Source organism: Labrus bergylta, chromosome 22 (genome assembly GCF_963930695.1).
Source record: "Labrus bergylta chromosome 22, fLabBer1.1, whole genome shotgun sequence".
NCBI classification, from domain to species: Eukaryota; Metazoa; Chordata; class Actinopteri; order Labriformes; family Labridae; genus Labrus; species Labrus bergylta.
The window spans coordinates 11,578,706-11,591,577 of NC_089216.1; the positions used below are offsets into that span (position 1 = coordinate 11,578,706).

General features: G+C 39.6%; 1 long non-coding RNA gene across 1 annotated transcript; it reads left to right on the forward strand.

The window, feature by feature from the left end:
• Positions 1 to 11,424: 11,424 nt before the first annotated feature.
• Positions 11,425 to 12,579, forward strand: LOC136177357 (uncharacterized). Its single transcript, XR_010664986.1, has 4 exons — positions 11,425 to 11,604; positions 11,873 to 11,937; positions 12,136 to 12,305; positions 12,401 to 12,579. It is a non-coding gene; the product is annotated as an uncharacterized lncRNA (long non-coding RNA).
• Positions 12,580 to 12,872: the final 293 nt, after the last annotated feature.

A 12,872-nucleotide genomic window follows, 5' to 3' on the forward strand; every position in this document is an offset into this window, starting at 1 on the left:
TTACCTTTTGTCATCCATCACACATGACACTGTAGACTCAAGAAATGGTGGATCAACAACCAGTGGACCAATGACGACTGTAGACACTGAAAGGCTGCCTGTTGTGGCTCTGGACATAACCTTAACAGGAGAACAATTTGAAGAAGCACTCAACAATCGCAGCAGCACAGAATATATTGAGCTTGAAAAGCAAGTTGTATGGATGGTGCGTATAACACAAAGTACCCTATTCAAAGCATCTACAGCACATGTTCAAGAGCTCAAGGGGAAAATGCATTGAGTGCAAGTCTTACCTTTTTTTCCCAGTTAAACAGCGCATGATAATGGCGCCAGAAAAGACACAGGGCACAAAGGGCTTGCATGAAGTCTCTTAAATAATCATTGGTGTTTTTGGCATTACATGACTCACAGAAAATCAGAGGATCACCTTCCATTCCCTTTGAAAGCATTGTCAGATTAAATTGTGGAGTAGGAGAAGTATGCAGTGTGCTGCAAACTGCTTTGTGAAGGGGTATAAGATGTGTAACTTGTTACACAAAAGGGTTCAGGCCATGTAAATACATTTTTTTCATATAGCGCTGAAGCAAAATGAAAGTTCTCATTGAACTTACACAAAGAGAAGGTCTTGCCAGTACTCTTTGTGATATTATTTTAAGGCCAGACTTGATCCACGTTAAGAAGGCTGCCTTGATTCATTTTGCCTTTGTGTCTGATGTCATTTAAAAAGCCACTGCAATTTAAGCATGTTTTATGTTTGACATTGTTCCTTCTTGTTCACAGTGCGACTTCATCTTTGGACAGTCTTTTGGGCCTGATTTCAACCAGACCAATGTCATCAAATTTAGGTAATCTTTAGAGGCTTACAAGTCTCAGAAATAAACTACATCACATTATAACCAGGAAACCATCTTTTGGCCAATGGTCAAACAGATTTAAAGACTTCAGTTGGCCGTAGGAATTGCAATCTAATATTAAAGTGGGGGAAAATCCATGCAATTTTTAAAACAATTGTAATTTATGTGTGTGTTTTTTATTTCAAATAGTCCGGACATGGAAAACGTCAGAGTATCGGTGGAGGTGAAGTTTAACGACACACTTCCAAAGGATGAAATTCCAGAGGCTTCCGAGGTTGTAGAAGTCTTAGTGGAGGCTGTGGAAAACCGCCTCACTATTAATACCACCTCCATCAAAGTAATTGGTGAGTCAAAAATCCCTGCGTGAATTGACTTTTCCACCCCTCAAGTATCAATTCCTAATAATTACCTTTTGTCATCCATCACACATGACACTGTAGACTCAAGAAATGATGGATCAACAACCAGTGGACCAATGACGACTGTAGACACTGAAAGGCTGCCTGTTGTGGCTCTGGACGTAACCTTAACAGGAGAACAATTTGAAGAAGCACTCAACAATCGCAGCAGCACAGAATATATTGAGCTTGAAAAGCAAGTTGTATGGATGGTGCGTATAACACAAAGTACCCTATTCAAAGCATCTACAGCACATGTTCAAGAGCTCAAGGGGAAATGCCTTGAGTGCAAGTCTTACCTTTTTTTCCCAGTTAAACAGCGCATGATAATGGTGCCAGAAAAGACACAGGGCACAAAGGGCTTGCATGAGGTCTCTTAAATAATCATTGGTGTTTTTGGCATTACATGACTCACAGAAAATCAGAGGATCACCTTCCATTCCCTTTGAAAGCATTGTCAGATTAAATTGTGGAGTAGGAGAAGTATGCAGTGTGCTGCAAACTGCTTTGTGAAGGGGTATAAGATGTGTAACTTGTTACACAAAAGGGTTCAGGCCATGTAAATACATTTTTTTCATAAAGCGCTGAAGCAAAATGAAAGTTCTCATTGAACTTACACAAAGAGAAGGTCTTGCCAGTACTCTTTGTGATATTATTTTAAGGCCAGACTTGATCCACGTTAAGAAGGCTGCCTTGATTCATTTTGCCTTTGTGTCTGATGTCATTTAAAAAGCCACTGCAATTTAAGCATGTTTTATGTTTGACATTGTTCCTTCTTGTTCACAGTGCGACTTCATCTTTGGACAGTCTTTTGGGCCTGATTTCAACCAGACCAATGTCATCAAATTTAGGTAATCTTTAGAGGCTTACAAGTCTCAGAAATAAACTACATCACATTATAACCAGGAAACCATCTTTTGGCCAATGGTCAAACAGATTTAAAGACTTCAGTTGGCCGTAGGAATTGCAATCTAATATTAAAGTGGGGGAAAATCCATGCAATTTTTAAAACAATTGTAATTTATGTGTGTGTTTTTTATTTCAAATAGTCCGGACATGGAAAACGTCAGAGTATCGGTGGAGGTGAAGTTTAACGACACACTTCCAAAGGATGAAATTCCAGAGGCTTCCGAGGTTGTAGAAGTCTTAGTGGAGGCTGTGGAAAACCGCCTCACTATTAATACCACCTCCATCAAAGTAATTGGTGAGTCAAAAATCCCTACGTGAATTGACTTTTCCACCCCTCAAGTATCAATTCTGGCCAGATCACATCCTAATAATTACCTTTTGTCATCCATCACACATGACACTGTAGACTCAAGAAATGGTGGATCAACAACCAGTGGACCAATGACGACTGTAGACACTGAAAGGCTGCCTGTTGTGGCTCTGGACGTAACCTTAACAGGAGAACAATTTGAAGAAGCGCTCAACAATCGCAGCAGCACAGAATATATTGAGCTTGAAAAGCAAGTTGTATGGATGGTGCGTATAACACAAAGTACCCTATTCAAAGCATCTACAGCACATGTTCAAGAGCTCAAGGGGAAATGCCTTGAGTGCAAGTCTTACCTTTTTTTCCCAGTTAAACAGCGCATGATAATGGCGCCAGAAAAGACACAGGGCACAAAGGGCTTGCATGAGGTCTCTTAAATAATCATTGGTGTTTTTGGCATTACATGACTCACAGAAAATCAGAGGATCACCTTCCATTCCCTTTGAAAGCATTGTCAGATTAAATTGTGGAGTAGGAGAAGTATGCAGTGTGCTGCAAACTGCTTTGTGAAGGGGTATAAGATGTGTAACTTGTTACACAAAAGGGTTCAGGCCATGTAAATACATTTTTTTCATATAGCGCTGAAGCAAAATGAAAGTTCTCATTGAACTTACACAAAGAGAAGGTCTTGCCAGTACTCTTTGTGATATTATTTTAAGGCCAGACTTGATCCACGTTAAGAAGGCTGCCTTGATTCATTTTGCCTTTGTGTCTGATGTCATTTAAAAAGCCACTGCAATTTAAGCATGTTTTATGTTTGACATTGTTCCTTCTTGTTCACAGTGCGACTTCATCTTTGGACAGTCTTTTGGGCCTGATTTCAACCAGACCAATGTCATCAAATTTAGGTAATCTTTAGAGGCTTACAAGTCTCAGAAATAAACTACATCACATTATAACCAGGAAACCATCTTTTGGCCAATGGTCAAACAGATTTAAAGACTTCAGTTGGCCGTAGGAATTGCAATCTAATATCAAAGTGGGGGAAAATCCATGCAATTTTTAAAACAATTGTAATTTATGTGTGTGTTTTTTATTTCAAATAGTCCGGACATGGAAAACATCCGAGTATCGGTGGAGGTGACGTTTAACGACACACTTCCAAAGGATGAAATTCCAGAGGCTTCCGAGGTTGTAGAAGTCTTAGTGGAGGCTGTGGAAAACCGCCTCACTATTAATACCACCTCCATCAAAGTAATTGGTGAGTCAAAAATCCCTACGTGAATTGACTTTTCCATCCCTCAAGTATCAATTCCTAATAATTACCTTTTGTCATCCATCACACATGACACTGTAGACTCAAGAAATGGTGGATCAACAACCAGTGGACCAATGACGACTGTAGACACTGAAAGGCTGCCTGTTGTGGCTCTGGACGTAACCTTAACAGGAGAACAATTTGAAGAAGCACTCAACAATCGCAGCAGCACAGAATATATTGAGCTTGAAAAGCAAGTTGTATGGATGGTGCGTATAACACAAAGTACCCTATTCAAAGCATCTACAGCACATGTTCAAGAGCTCAAGGGGAAATGCCTTGAGTGCAAGTCTGACCTTTTTTTCCCAGTTAAACAGCGCATGATAATGGCGCCAGAAAAGACACAGGGCACAAAGGGCTTGCATGAGGTCTCTTAAATAATCATTGGTGTTTTTGGCATTACATGACTCACAGAAAATCAGAGGATCACCTTCCATTCCCTTTGAAAGCATTGTCAGATTAAATTGTGGAGTAGGAGAAGTATGCAGTGTGCTGCAAACTGCTTTGTGAAGGGGTATAAGATGTGTAACTTGTTACACAAAAGGGTTCAGGCCATGTAAATACATTTTTTTCATATAGCACTGAAGCAAAATGAAAGTTCTCATTGAACTTACACAAAGAGAAGGTCTTGCCAGTACTCTTTGTGATATTATTTTAAGGCCAGACTTGATCCACGTTAAGAAGGCTGCCTTGATTCATTTTGCCTTTGTGTCTGATGTCATTTAAAAAGCCACTGCAATTTAAGCATGTTTTATGTTTGACATTGTTCCTTCTTGTTCACAGTGCGACTTCATCTTTGGACAGTCTTTTGGGCCTGATTTCAACCAGACCAATGTCATCAAATTTAGGTAATCTTTAGAGGCTTACAAGTCTCAGAAATAAACTACATCACATTATAACCAGGAAACCATCTTTTGGCCAATGGTCAAACAGATTTAAAGACTTCAGTTGGCCGTAGGAATTGCAATCTAATATCAAAGTGGGGGAAAATCCATGCAATTTTTAAAACAATTGTAATTTATGTGTGTGTTTTTTATTTCAAATAGTCCGGACATGGAAAACGTCAGAGTATCGGTGGAGGTGAAGTTTAACGACACACTTCCAAAGGATGAAATTCCAGAGGCTTCCGAGGTTGTAGAAGTCTTAGTGGAGGCTGTGGAAAACCGCCTCACTATTAATACCACCTCCATCAAAGTAATTGGTGAGTCAAAAATCCCTACGTGAATTGACTTTTCCACCCCTCAAGTATCTATTCTGGCCGGATCACATCCTAATAATTACCTTTTGTCATCCATCACACATGACACTGTAGACTCAAGAAATGGTGGATCAACAACCAGTGGACCAATGACGACTGTAGACACTGAAAGGCTGCCTGTTGTGGCTCTGGACATAACCTTAACAGGAGAACAATTTGAAGAAGCACTCAACAATCGCAGCAGCACAGAATATATTGAGCTTGAAAAGCAAGTTGTATGGATGGTGCGTATAACACAAAGTACCCTATTCAAAGCATCTACAGCACATGTTCAAGAGCTCAAGGGGAAAATGCATTGAGTGCAAGTCTTACCTTTTTTTCCCAGTTAAACAGCGCATGATAATGGCGCCAGAAAAGACACAGGGCACAAAGGGCTTGCATGAAGTCTCTTAAATAATCATTGGTGTTTTTGGCATTACATGACTCACAGAAAATCAGAGGATCACCTTCCATTCCCTTTGAAAGCATTGTCAGATTAAATTGTGGAGTAGGAGAAGTATGCAGTGTGCTGCAAACTGCTTTGTGAAGGGGTATAAGATGTGTAACTTGTTACACAAAAGGGTTCAGGCCATGTAAATACATTTTTTTCATATAGCGCTGAAGCAAAATGAAAGTTCTCATTGAACTTACACAAAGAGAAGGTCTTGCCAGTACTCTTTGTGATATTATTTTAAGGCCAGACTTGATCCACGTTAAGAAGGCTGCCTTGATTCATTTTGCCTTTGTGTCTGATGTCATTTAAAAAGCCACTGCAATTTAAGCAAGTTTTATGTTTGACATTGTTCCTTCTTGTTCACAGTGCGACTTCATCTTTGGACAGTCTTTTGGGCCTGATTTCAACCAGACCAATGTCATCAAATTTAGGTAATCTTTAGAGGCTTACAAGTCTCAGAAATAAACTACATCACATTATAACCAGGAAACCATCTTTTGGCCAATGGTCAAACAGATTTAAAGACTTCAGTTGGCCGTAGGAATTGCAATCTAATATTAAAGTGGGGGAAAATCCATGCAATTTTTAAAACAATTGTAATTTATGTGTGTGTTTTTTATTTCAAATAGTCCGGACATGGAAAACGTCAGAGTATCGGTGGAGGTGAAGTTTAACGACACACTTCCAAAGGATGAAATTCCAGAGGCTTCCGAGGTTGTAGAAGTCTTAGTGGAGGCTGTGGAAAACCGCCTCACTATTAATACCACCTCCATCAAAGTAATTGGTGAGTCAAAAATCCCTGCGTGAATTGACTTTTCCACCCCTCAAGTATCAATTCCTAATAATTACCTTTTGTCATCCATCACACATGACACTGTAGACTCAAGAAATGATGGATCAACAACCAGTGGACCAATGACGACTGTAGACACTGAAAGGCTGCCTGTTGTGGCTCTGGACGTAACCTTAACAGGAGAACAATTTGAAGAAGCACTCAACAATCGCAGCAGCACAGAATATATTGAGCTTGAAAAGCAAGTTGTATGGATGGTGCGTATAACACAAAGTACCCTATTCAAAGCATCTACAGCACATGTTCAAGAGCTCAAGGGGAAATGCCTTGAGTGCAAGTCTTACCTTTTTTTCCCAGTTAAACAGCGCATGATAATGGTGCCAGAAAAGACACAGGGCACAAAGGGCTTGCATGAGGTCTCTTAAATAATCATTGGTGTTTTTGGCATTACATGACTCACAGAAAATCAGAGGATCACCTTCCATTCCCTTTGAAAGCATTGTCAGATTAAATTGTGGAGTAGGAGAAGTATGCAGTGTGCTGCAAACTGCTTTGTGAAGGGGTATAAGATGTGTAACTTGTTACACAAAAGGGTTCAGGCCATGTAAATACATTTTTTTCATAAAGCGCTGAAGCAAAATGAAAGTTCTCATTGAACTTACACAAAGAGAAGGTCTTGCCAGTACTCTTTGTGATATTATTTTAAGGCCAGACTTGATCCACGTTAAGAAGGCTGCCTTGATTCATTTTGCCTTTGTGTCTGATGTCATTTAAAAAGCCACTGCAATTTAAGCATGTTTTATGTTTGACATTGTTCCTTCTTGTTCACAGTGCGACTTCATCTTTGGACAGTCTTTTGGGCCTGATTTCAACCAGACCAATGTCATCAAATTTAGGTAATCTTTAGAGGCTTACAAGTCTCAGAAATAAACTACATCACATTATAACCAGGAAACCATCTTTTGGCCAATGGTCAAACAGATTTAAAGACTTCAGTTGGCCGTAGGAATTGCAATCTAATATTAAAGTGGGGGAAAATCCATGCAATTTTTAAAACAATTGTAATTTATGTGTGTGTTTTTTATTTCAAATAGTCCGGACATGGAAAACGTCAGAGTATCGGTGGAGGTGAAGTTTAACGACACACTTCCAAAGGATGAAATTCCAGAGGCTTCCGAGGTTGTAGAAGTCTTAGTGGAGGCTGTGGAAAACCGCCTCACTATTAATACCACCTCCATCAAAGTAATTGGTGAGTCAAAAATCCCTGCGTGAATTGACTTTTCCACCCCTCAAGTATCAATTCCTAATAATTACCTTTTGTCATCCATCACACATGACACTGTAGACTCAAGAAATGATGGATCAACAACCAGTGGACCAATGACGACTGTAGACACTGAAAGGCTGCCTGTTGTGGCTCTGGACGTAACCTTAACAGGAGAACAATTTGAAGAAGCACTCAACAATCGCAGCAGCACAGAATATATTGAGCTTGAAAAGCAAGTTGTATGGATGGTGCGTATAACACAAAGTACCCTATTCAAAGCATCTACAGCACATGTTCAAGAGCTCAAGGGGAAATGCCTTGAGTGCAAGTCTTACCTTTTTTTCCCAGTTAAACAGCGCATGATAATGGTGCCAGAAAAGACACAGGGCACAAAGGGCTTGCATGAGGTCTCTTAAATAATCATTGGTGTTTTTGGCATTACATGACTCACAGAAAATCAGAGGATCACCTTCCATTCCCTTTGAAAGCATTGTCAGATTAAATTGTGGAGTAGGAGAAGTATGCAGTGTGCTGCAAACTGCTTTGTGAAGGGGTATAAGATGTGTAACTTGTTACACAAAAGGGTTCAGGCCATGTAAATACATTTTTTTCATATAGCGCTGAAGCAAAATGAAAGTTCTCATTGAACTTACACAAAGAGAAGGTCTTGCCAGTACTCTTTGTGATATTATTTTAAGGCCAGACTTGATCCACGTTAAGAAGGCTGCCTTGATTCATTTTGCCTTTGTGTCTGATGTCATTTAAAAAGCCACTGCAATTTAAGCATGTTTTATGTTTGACATTGTTCCTTCTTGTTCACAGTGCGACTTCATCTTTGGACAGTCTTTTGGGCCTGATTTCAACCAGACCAATGTCATCAAATTTAGGTAATCTTTAGAGGCTTACAAGTCTCAGAAATAAACTACATCACATTATAACCAGGAAACCATCTTTTGGCCAATGGTCAAACAGATTTAAAGACTTCAGTTGGCCGTAGGAATTGCAATCTAATATCAAAGTGGGGGAAAATCCATGCAATTTTTAAAACAATTGTAATTTATGTGTGTGTTTTTTATTTCAAATAGTCCGGACATGGAAAACGTCAGAGTATCGGTGGAGGTGAAGTTTAACGACACACTTCCAAAGGATGAAATTCCAGAGGCTTCCGAGGTTGTAGAAGTCTTAGTGGAGGCTGTGGAAAACCGCCTCACTATTAATACCACCTCCATCAAAGTAATTGGTGAGTCAAAAATCCCTACGTGAATTGACTTTTCCATCCCTCAAGTATCAATTCCTAATAATTACCTTTTGTCATCCATCACACATGACACTGTAGACTCAAGAAATGGTGGATCAACAACCAGTGGACCAATGACGACTGTAGACACTGAAAGGCTGCCTGTTGTGGCTCTGGACGTAACCTTAACAGGAGAACAATTTGAAGAAGCGCTCAACAATCGCAGCAGCACAGAATATATTGAGCTTGAAAAGCAAGTTGTATGGATGGTGCGTATAACACAAAGTACCCTATTCAAAGCATCTACAGCACATGTTCAAGAGCTCAAGGGGAAATGCCTTGAGTGCAAGTCTTACCTTTTTTTCCCAGTTAAACAGCGCATGATAATGGCACCAGAAAAGACACAGGGCACAAAGGGCTTGCATGAGGTCTCTTAAATAATCATTGGTGTTTTTGGCATTACATGACTCACAGAAAATCAGAGGATCACCTTCCATTCCCTTTGAAAGCATTGTCAGATTAAATTGTGGAGTAGGAGAAGTATGCAGTGTGCTGCAAACTGCTTTGTGAAGGGGTATAAGATGTGTAACTTGTTACACAAAAGGGTTCAGGCCATGTAAATACATTTTTTTCATATAGCGCTGAAGCAAAATGAAAGTTCTCATTGAACTTACACAAAGAGAAGGTCTTGCCAGTACTCTTTGTGATATTATTTTAAGGCCAGACTTGATCCACGTTAAGAAGGCTGCCTTGATTCATTTTGCCTTTGTGTCTGATGTCATTTAAAAAGCCACTGCAATTTAAGCATGTTTTATGTTTGACATTGTTCCTTCTTGTTCACAGTGCGACTTCATCTTTGGACAGTCTTTTGGGCCTGATTTCAACCAGACCAATGTCATCAAATTTAGGTAATCTTTAGAGGCTTACAAGTCTCAGAAATAAACTACATCACATTATAACCAGGAAACCATCTTTTGGCCAATGGTCAAACAGATTTAAAGACTTCAGTTGGCCATAGGAATTGCAATCTAATATTAAAGTGGGGGGAAATCCATGCAATTTTTAAAACAATTGTAATTTATGTGTGTGTTTTTTATTTCAAATAGTCCGGACATGGAAAACGTCAGAGTATCGGTGGAGGTGAAGTTTAACGACACACTTCCAAAGGATGACATTCCAGAGGCTTCCGAGGTTGTAGAAGTCTTAGTGGAGGCTGTGGAAAACCGCCTCACTATTAATACCACCTCCATCAAAGTAATTGGTGAGTCAAAAATCCCTACGTGAATTGACTTTTCCACCCCTCAAGTATCAATTCTGGCCAGATCACATCCTAATAATTACCTTTTGTCATCCATCACACATGACACTGTAGACTCAAGAAATGGTGGATCAACAACCAGTGGACCAATGACGACTGTAGACACTGAAAGGCTGCCTGTTGTGGCTCTGGACGTAACCTTAACAGGAGAACAATTTGAAGAAGCGCTCAACAATCGCAGCAGCACAGAATATATTGAGCTTGAAAAGCAAGTTGTATGGATGGTGCGTATAACACAAAGTACCCTATTCAAAGCATCTACAGCACATGTTCAAGAGCTCAAGGGGAAATGCCTTGAGTGCAAGTCTTACCTTTTTTTCCCAGTTAAACAGCGCATGATAATGGCGCCAGAAAAAGACACAGGGCACAAAGGGCTTGCATGAGGTCTCTTAAATAATCATTGGTGTTTTTGGCATTACATGACTCACAGAAAATCAGAGGATCACCTTCCATTCCCTTTGAAAGCATTGTCAGATTAAATTGTGGAGTAGGAGAAGTATGCAGTGTGCTGCAAACTGCTTTGTGAAGGGGTATAAGATGTGTAACTTGTTACACAAAAGGGTTCAGGCCATGTAAATACATTTTTTTCATATAGCGCTGAAGCAAAATGAAAGTTCTCATTGAACTTACACAAAGAGAAGGTCTTGCCAGTACTCTTTGTGATATTATTTTAAGGCCAGACTTGATCCACGTTAAGAAGGCTGCCTTGATTCATTTTGCCTTTGTGTCTGATGTCATTTAAAAAGCCACTGCAATTTAAGCATGTTTTATGTTTGACATTGTTCCTTCTTGTTCACAGTGCGACTTCATCTTTGGACAGTCTTTTGGGCCTGATTTCAACCAGACCAATGTCATCAAATTTAGGTAATCTTTAGAGGCTTACAAGTCTCAGAAATAAACTACATCACATTATAACCAGGAAACCATCTTTTGGCCAATGGTCAAACGTATTTAAAGACTTCAGTTGGCCGTAGGAATTGCAATCTAATATTAAAGTGGGGGAAAATCCATGCAATTTTTAAAACAATTGTAATTTATGTGTGTGTTTTTTATTTCAAATAGTCCGGACATGGAAAACGTCAGAGTATCGGTGGAGGTGAAGTTTAACGACACACTTCCAAAGGATGAAATTCCAGAGGCTTCCGAGGTTGTAGAAGTCTTAGTGGAGGCTGTGGAAAACCGCCTCACTATTAATACCACCTCCATCAAAGTAATTGGTGAGTCAAAAATCCCTACGTGAATTGACTTTTCCACCCCTCAAGTATCAATTCTGGCCAGATCACATCCTAATAATTACCTTTTGTCATCCATTACACATGACCTTTAGACTCAACAAATGGTGGATCAACAACCAGTGGATCAACAACCAGTGTTCCAACGACGACTGTAGACACTGAAAGGCTGTCTGTTGTGGCTCTGGACGTAACCTTAACAGGAGAACAATTTGAAGAAGCACTCAACAATCGCAGCAGTACAGAATATATTGAGCTTGAAAAGCAAGTTGTATGGCTGGTGCGTATAACACAAAGTACCCTATTCAAAGCATCTACAGCACATGTTCAAGAGTTTCATATAGCGCTTAAGCAAAATGAAAGTTCTCATTGAACTTACACAAAGAGAAGGTCTTGCCAGTACTCTTTGTAGTATTATTTTAAGGCCAGACTTGATCCACTTTAAGAAGGCTGCCTTGATTAATTTTGCCTTTGTGTCTGATGTAGTTTAAAAAGCCACTGCAATTTAAGCATGTTTTATGTTTGACATTGTTCCTTCTTGTTCACAGTGCGACTTCATCTTTGGACAGTCTTTTGGGACTGATTTCAACCAGACCAATGTCATCAAATTTAGGTAATCTTTAGAGGCTTACAAGTCTCAGAAATAAACTACATCACATTATAACCAGGAAACCATCTTTTGGCCAATGGTCAAACAGATTTAAAGACTTCAGTTGGCCATAGCAATAGCAATCTAATATTAAAGTGGGGAAAAAGCCATGCAATTTTTAAAACAATTGTAATTTATGTGTGTGTTTTTTATTTTAAATAGTCCGGACATGGAAAACGTCAGAGTATCGGTGGATTTGAAGTTTAACAACACACTTCCAAAGGATGAAATTCCAGAGGCTTCCGCGGTTGTAGAAGTCTTAGTGGAGGCTGTGGAAAGCAACAGCTTGACCTTCAACCTCACTATTAATACCACCTCCATCAAAATAATTGGTGAGTCAAAAATTCCTTCGTGAATTAACTTTTCCTTCCCCCAAGTATCAATTCCTAATAATTACCTTTTGTCATCCATTACACATGACCTTTAGACTCAACAAATGGTGGATCAACAACCAGTGGATCAACAACCAGTGTTCCAACGACGACTGTAGACACTGAAAGGCTGTCTGTTGTGGCTCTGGACGTAACCTTAACAGGAGAACAATTTGAAGAAGCACTCAACAATCGCAGCAGTACAGAATATATTGAGCTTGAAAAGCAAGTTGTATGGCTGGTGCGTATAACACAAAGTACCCTATTCAAAGCATCTACAGCACATGTTCAAGAGTTTCATATAGCGCTTAAGCAAAATGAAAGTTCTCATTGAACTTACACAAAGAGAAGGTCTTGCCAGTACTCTTTGTGGTATTATTTTAAGGCCAGACTTGATCCACTTTAAGAAGGCTGCCTTGATTAATTTTGCCTTTTTGTCTGATGTCATTTAAAAAGCCACTGCAATTTAAGCATGTTTTATGTTTGACATTGTTCCTTCTTGTTCACAGTGCGACTTCATCTTTGGAC